Genomic DNA, 7,548 nt, shown 5'->3' with positions numbered 1-7,548 from the left:
TCTCGCCACTTACCACCATGTACACATCGTGTATCTCGGCAACCTTTAAGCGGAAGCCTGGCGAGGGAGTCGGCCATGACCTGACTAACCAACAAATCTCTAGTCCAGGTTTATCGCCTATTCGGGTTCCATCCGCAAGGAGATCCGGCCGGGGTGTCGCTCACGACCCCAAACGATGTGAGCAGGGTTCCCAAGCCCACCATCCGGGTGCCACTTGGTACACCGTGCCACTGTGCCAAGTCTATCCCAAGCCCACCTGTACCGGGTGCCACTTAGTAGACTACTAGCACTACCTACAAACACCAGAAACTAGTTGCAACTCCTGGACAGAGATCAGGTTGATTAATAAGTCGAGAGGGGCACTTAAGCATTCCAATGTGTGGTAGTAACTGTTCATGGATCACAAACACAGAACTCAGTTCCTGAGGACGGTTACAATGAGACAACCCACCATGTACTCCTACATGGCCTCTCACCGCTACCTTTACCAAATCGTGTTCACACACTTAGCTCTCAACAGTAGGACAAGTTCACAACTTACCAATTCATCCCCGATGAATCAGACCTGACACAACTCTAAGCAATAGCAGGCATGACAAACAAGCATGAATGAGTAGGCACGTCAGGGCTCAAACAACTCCTACTCATACTAGTTGGTTTCATCTATTTACTGTGGCAATGACAGGTCATGCAGAGGAAAGGGGTTCAACTACCGCAGCATGTAACAGTTGAAGCGTTGTTGTCCTAATGCAATAAAAGAGAGCAAGAGTGAGAGAGTGGGATTGTATCGGAATGAACAAGGGGGTTTTGCTTGCCTGGCACTTCTAAACATATTATAGCTCTTCATCGGTGTCATCGAACTCATCGTCGGAACCACGTCTATCGAGAGGGGACAAACATGGGCAACTGAGAAAGAACATAATCAATGCAATGCCATAATATGATGCATGACCATGACATGGCAATATGATGTGATTTGAGCTAATGCATCTAGCTATGATTTAAATGAAGTTGGTTTGAATACATGATTCAAATTCCAACTCCATATATGATTATTTAAATGCCCTTTATTTGTTTTGTCCAAAACAGAGGACAAACATTGTTCAAACATGCATGAAAATGGTACAGATGGATTCCTTGAATTTTTCTGATAATTTTTCATATATAAATTATTTCATTCTGAGTTATAGATTAATTTCTATGATTTTTAGAAGTTTTAGACATTTACTGGAATTTCTTGATTATTAATAAATCCAGAAAATGTATTATTGCATCAGCATTAGGTCATGCTGACGTCAGTAGGTCAACATGCGCCATCCAGGTCAAACCTGACCAGTGGGGCCCACTGGTCAGTGACTCAGCTAGATAACTGAGTTAATTAGGGTTAAACTAATTCTAGTAAAAATGTCAGCAGGGCTAGGCCCACATGTCAGTGGCTCAGGGTTAGTTTAGCGAGGGAATTAACACTTAACATTGGTTATTAGCACTAACTAACACCTAACTAACCCAGTTAGGGCCGGCCCCACATGTCATGGACTCGGGTGGGGTCCAGCCGGGGTCAAAGTGGGTCAAACCCATGGGCGACATGACGCCGGCGAGGCCAGACGCGGCAGAGCAGCACGTGTTTCGCACTCCGGCGACAAAATCGACGGCGGAGGCATGCTACATGAAGCTGGGGAGCTGCCGCATCCAGTGGTGCAAGTGGCTGGACACGGGGACGCCGGAAACGACCCCGGCGAGCTTGACAGCGGCGGCCGGAGTTCGGCTGTGCACGGGGAAGCGGCTGCAGTGAGAAAACGCACGAACTAAAGCGCGGGCAAGGCACTACGCGATGCATCGTTGTTTTTTGGCACATTGGCGCGACCAAATGGTCATCGGAGCGGCGCCGCCGACGAGCCCGAGCGGCATTGAGCTCGGTCAGCAAGGAGTCGGCGGTTTGAGCTTGAAATAAAGGCGGGGAGGAGGGGGATTCGGAGCAGGAGCTCACTGGGGTCACGTAGAGCAGCTCGGTGGGCTCGGGGACAGGTTGGTGACGGTGTGTGGTCGCCGGCGATCTCGGCGGACCGAGGTTGGAGGAGACGGCGTTGGCAGCGTTTTAGGGCTTCCGGTGTCACGCGGCTCGGTGAGGAGGAAGAGGAGGTCGGGGCAGAGCACGGGGACACGTCGGAGAGACGCGGGGAAGGCGGTGGCTGCGTCTACGGCGAGCGGCGGCAACGAGCATACTCAGGTGCGTGTGAGAGAGAGAACAGAGGAGGGGAAAGAGAGCAGCGAGTGAGGGACAGGAGAGAGGGGTCTCGGGGCGTCTCCGTGGCGTCGTCTAGGCATGTCGAGGGGGAGCCAGGCAGGCAGCGGCGTTCTGGTGCGCGCGGGCGCCGTGCACTGCTTCCCCTCTGCCTACTGGCGAGAGGAGGAAGACAAGGCTACCCCTGGTGGCTGGGCCTGAACAGGAGCTGGGCCGGCTGCTGGGCCAGGTAAGGCCGGGTGGGTCTCTTTCTCTCTTCTCTGTCTTATTTCCTCCTGTTTTTATTATTTTCTATTTATTTCAATCTTTTTGGTTTGTTTTAAATACCAAACCATTTTATAAAATCTAAAACTTCTTGTGGGCACTCACTGAATTATTCCAGAGGTTCACACCATGTTTCAAATTTTTTGAGACTATAAAACTATATATTGGATTAATTCAAATGCCCAAAACAAATATTTCTGAGATACCAAAATTTTGGTTTTATTTTACCTCTTGCCAATATTCCCAGAGATTAATAGGAACATTTTCTTGGGCTCATTTGACAAGGATTTAATGTTGATCATTTTTAAAAGATTTCTGAGGCTTGAGAATTCCCTCAATTCAATTTCCTTGAATTTAAGATGATGCATGGATGCATATGCAATGGCAAGCAAAGGCCAAAGCTAGGGCTGTGACATCGAGGGTTTTGCCGGAACCCATGATTCGACATTTGGCGCGCCAGGTAGGGGTGCGCTGAAGCTTCCTTCCATCGCTCCGCGCCCTGTTGCTCCGTCGTCTCCATGGCAGACGCGTGACGCGCTCGTGCTGAGCGCCGGGGTGCCGTCGCTGCCCACGTTTCTCAGACGGCTCCCATCGGCGGGCCACCTCGTCGTTCCCCGTCGCCTGCCACCAACGCCGCCACCGGCCCGACGGGGAATGAGCAACAAGCATCCTCGCTGCACCCCTCCGTGCGGCGGGACGGCCGCACCGCCACTCCATCGCTTACCCCGGCCGGTTCTTCTTCCCATGCATGTCGCCCTCCCATGGACGCACGAGCCGTGCTCCTCATGGCGCACGAGCTCCTGCGCTACCAAGCAATCAACGACCTCTACGAGGTCTAGCTCGACCGCATTGCCGAGCTTGTCCGCGCCGCAGGGGGCTCCCCTGCGCCGTCCCTCTCTCTGCCTCGCCCTCCGCCAGCTACGGGTGACGTAGCTCACGGAGCACCTCCACCACCTCTACCCCCAAGACGACGCCCTGGCGCTAAGGCACGCGGATCCACGACGCGACCCGCCGCCTCCTGCACCCGCGCGTGAAGAAAGAAGCTGTCAAGAAGTCCCTCGACCGCAAGAAAGCGCTCCGCCGCTCCTCGTGCCACCGCGCCAGGACTGGTTGCTACGGCAAGACCGTGCGCCACCTGTAGCGGCAGGGCGTGGACCCCATCAAGACCAAGCTCCACCCCCAAGGCGGGCCCTGGTGACCATAGCCGGCTGCCGCACTTTCACCCCCGAGCTGCGTAGCGTCTCCTGGCCGGGCAAGTTCAAGCCGGATCTGCCTCCTCGCTACGATGGCACCCCCGGCACCGCGGAGTTCTTGCAGCTCTATGAGCTGAGCATTGAAGCGGCCAACGGCGACGAGAAAGTCATGGCAAACTGGTTTCCCATGGCTCTCAAGGATTGCGCCCGCTCCTGGCTCCTGAACCTGCCACCGGGCTCGATCTCCTACTGGGACGAGATGCGCAACCGCTTCGTCGCCAACTTCCAGGGCACTCGCGATCACCCGCCGACTCTGGGTGACCTGCGCCGCGTCAGGCAACAACCGGGAGAGACCCTCGAGAAGTACATCCAGCGCTTCAACAACGTCCGCCTCAAGATCCCCAAGGTGACGGACGAGGCCATCATCTCTGCGTTCTCTGATGGCGTCCGCGACGTCAAGATGAAGGAAGAGCTCGCTATCCACAAGGAGCTGTGCACGTCCCTGGAGTTGTTCAACCTGGCGACCAGGTGCGCAAGAGCTAAGGAAGGGCGCCTCTCCCTCCTCGAGCTCCCAGCCGCAGACCCAGAGGAGAAGAAAGCTAAGGCCAAGGACGTGAAGCGCAAGGGAGCAGCCGTGCTCGTAGCGGAACCAGACACCAAGCATGGCAGAGACCAACCAAAGTCATCCAAGAGCAACCGTCCGTTCTGCGCCTTCCACAACCTGAATACCCACAACACCAGCGACTGTCAAGAGCTCAGAGCCATTCGTGAAGGACGCTTCGGTCGACACCCCGAGCGCGGCGACCTGGGCTACGACCGAGGAGGAGGACATGGTGGCGGACGTTGGGACAACCGTGGCCCGCGCTAGGAGCGGCGTGATGATACATCTCCAACGTATCTACTTTTCCAAACACGTTTGCCCTTGTTTTGGACTCTAACTTGCATGATTTGAATGGAGCTAACCCGGACTGACGCTGTTTTCAGCAGAATTACCATGGTGTTATTTATGTGCTGGAGCAAACATTCTCTGAATGACCTGAAACTTCACGGAGCGACTTTTTAGAAAATAAGAAAAATACCTGCAAAAGATGGAGGCCAGGGGGCCCACCACCTTGCCACGAGGGTGGTGGGCGCGCCCCCCTACCTCGTGGGCCTCCTGTTGCCTCTCCGACTCCAACTCCACCTCCATATACTGAGTTTCGATGAGAAAAAAATAAGGAGAAGAAATCATCACATTTTACGATACGTAGCCGCTGCCAAGCCCTAAAACCTCTCTAGAGGGCTGATCTGGAGTCCGTTCGGGGCCCCTGAGAGGGGAATCCGTCGCCATCGTCATCATCAACCATCCTCCATCACCAATTTCATGATGCTCACCGCCGTGCGTTAGTAATTCCATCATAGGCTTGCTAGACGATGATGGGTTGGATGGGATCTATCATGTAATCGAGTTAGTTTTGTTAGGGTTTGATCCCTAGTATCCACTATGTTCTGAGATTGATGTTGCTAAGACTTTGCCATGCTTAATGCTTGTCACTAGGGCCCGAGTGCCATGATTTCAGATCTGAACCTATTTTGTTTTCATCAATATATGAGTGATCTTGATCCTATCTTGCAAGTCTATAGTCACCTATTATATGTTATGATCCATTAACCCTGAAGTGACAATAATCGGGATACTTACCGGTGATGACCGTAGTTTGAGGAGTTCATGTATTCACTATGTGTTAATGCTTTGTTCCGGTTCTCTATTAAAAGGAGGCCTTAATATCCCTTAGTTTCCGTAAGTACCCCGCTGCCACGGGAGGATAGGACAACAGATGTCATGCAAGTTCTTTTCCATAAGCACGTATGACTATGTTTGGAATACATGCCTACATTACATCAATGAACTGGAGCTAGTTCTGTGTCACCCTAGGTTATGATTGTTACATGATGAACCGCATCTGGCATAATTCTCCATCACTGATCCATTGCCTACGAGCTTTCCATATATTGTTCTTCGCTTATTTACTTTTCCATTGCTATTGCTATCATCACTACAAAATACCAAAAACATTACTTTTACTACTGTTACCTTTTGCTACCGTTATCATTACTATCATATTACCTTGCTACTAAACACTTTGCTGCATATATTAAGTTTCCAGGTGTGGTTGAATTGACAACTCAGCTGCTAATACTTGAGAGTATTCTTTGGCTCCCTTTGTGTCGAATCAATAAATTTGGGTTGAATACTTTACCCTCGAAAACTGTTGCGATCCCCTATACTTGTGGGTTATCAAGACTATTTTCTAGCGCCGTTGCCGAGGAGCATAGCTCTATTGTTTGAGTCACTTGGGATATATATCTTCTTATCATTATGAAGAACTGAAGAGATCCGAAAACCAAGATCTATCCCTCAACTACGAGGTGAGGTAAGGAACTGCCATCTAGCTCTGCACTTGATTCACCTTCTGTTATGAGTAAGTTTGCGACACCTACACCTGCTTCTGCTATTCGTTTTGATATGTCGCATGTTATTGATGATGCCACTTCTGCTATGCATGATACTTATGATGAAACTACCTCTATGCCTGATACCACTGTGCCACTTAGTGGTTTCCTTGATGAACAAATTGCTAGGTCTAGAGAAATTGAAAATATTGAATCTGATGATACTGATGAAAGTGATGGTGAAGAACCATTTTTTATTCCTAAGGGTTATGTTTTTGATCAAGAAGCTTTTTTCGCTATCTTAGCTTGCGAAAATAGAAATGAACTTAAAAGGTTATTAGCTAAATGAAGTAAGCAATCTCTAAGTGCTAGAATGAAACCTGACCCTGCTTTTGCCACTTCACCTATCTGTGTTACTGATAAGGATTATGAATTCTCTGTTGACCCTGATATAATTACTTTGGTTGAATCTGATCCTTTTCATGGTTATGAATCTGAAACTGTTGTGGCACGTCTTACTAAATTGAATGATATAGCCACCCTGTTCACTAAAGATGAGAGAACTCATTAGTTTTACATCCTCAAAATATTTCTGTTCTCATTAAAGGGTGATGCTATGGTTTAATTCTCTTGATCCTGGTTGTGTGCGTAGTCCCCATGATATGATTTATTACTTCTGTGCTAAATATTTCCCTACTCATAAGAAACAAGCTGCTTTAAGGGATATATATAATTTTGTGCAAATTGAAGAAGAGAGTCTCCCACAAGCTTGAGGGAGGCTTCTCCAATTACTTAATGCTTTGCCTGATCATCCTCTTAAGAAAAATGAAATACTTGATATCTTTTATAATGGACTAACCGATGCTTCCAGAGATTACCTGGATAGTTGTGCTGGTTCTGTTTTCAGGGAAAGAACACCGGATGAAGCTGAAATTCTATTGAACAATATGTTGAAAAACAAAAATAACTGGACAACTCCGGGGCCAATTCCTGAGCCTATTCCTAAACCAACTCCGAAGAAGAGGGGTATTCTATTTCTCAGACCTGAAGATATGCAAGAAGCAAAGAAATCTATGAAAGAAAAAGGTATTAAAGCTGAAGATGTTAAGAATTTACCTCCTATTGAAGAAATACATGGTCTTAATTTACCGCCTGTTGACATTACCTAATGAAGACACTCATGGTCTTGATAACCTGACACAGGTAGTAAAGGTAAATTCTCTCTATAGATATGATAAAGCTGAAATCCCATTTACTAAGTTTGTTAGCCCATGCTTAGATGAGTTTGATAAATTTATGGCTAAGCAAGAAGATTTTCATTCTTATTTTGGTAGATAATTGAAAAATAATTCAAATATGCTTGAACACTTGGGTGATTATATGGCTAATGTTAAAGGTGAACTTAAACTTATTAGT

This window comes from Triticum aestivum, chromosome 3A (assembly GCF_018294505.1).
Source record: "Triticum aestivum cultivar Chinese Spring chromosome 3A, IWGSC CS RefSeq v2.1, whole genome shotgun sequence".
Classification (NCBI taxonomy): domain Eukaryota; kingdom Viridiplantae; phylum Streptophyta; class Magnoliopsida; order Poales; family Poaceae; genus Triticum; species Triticum aestivum.
Note: the sequence above shows the minus strand (reverse complement) of the source record.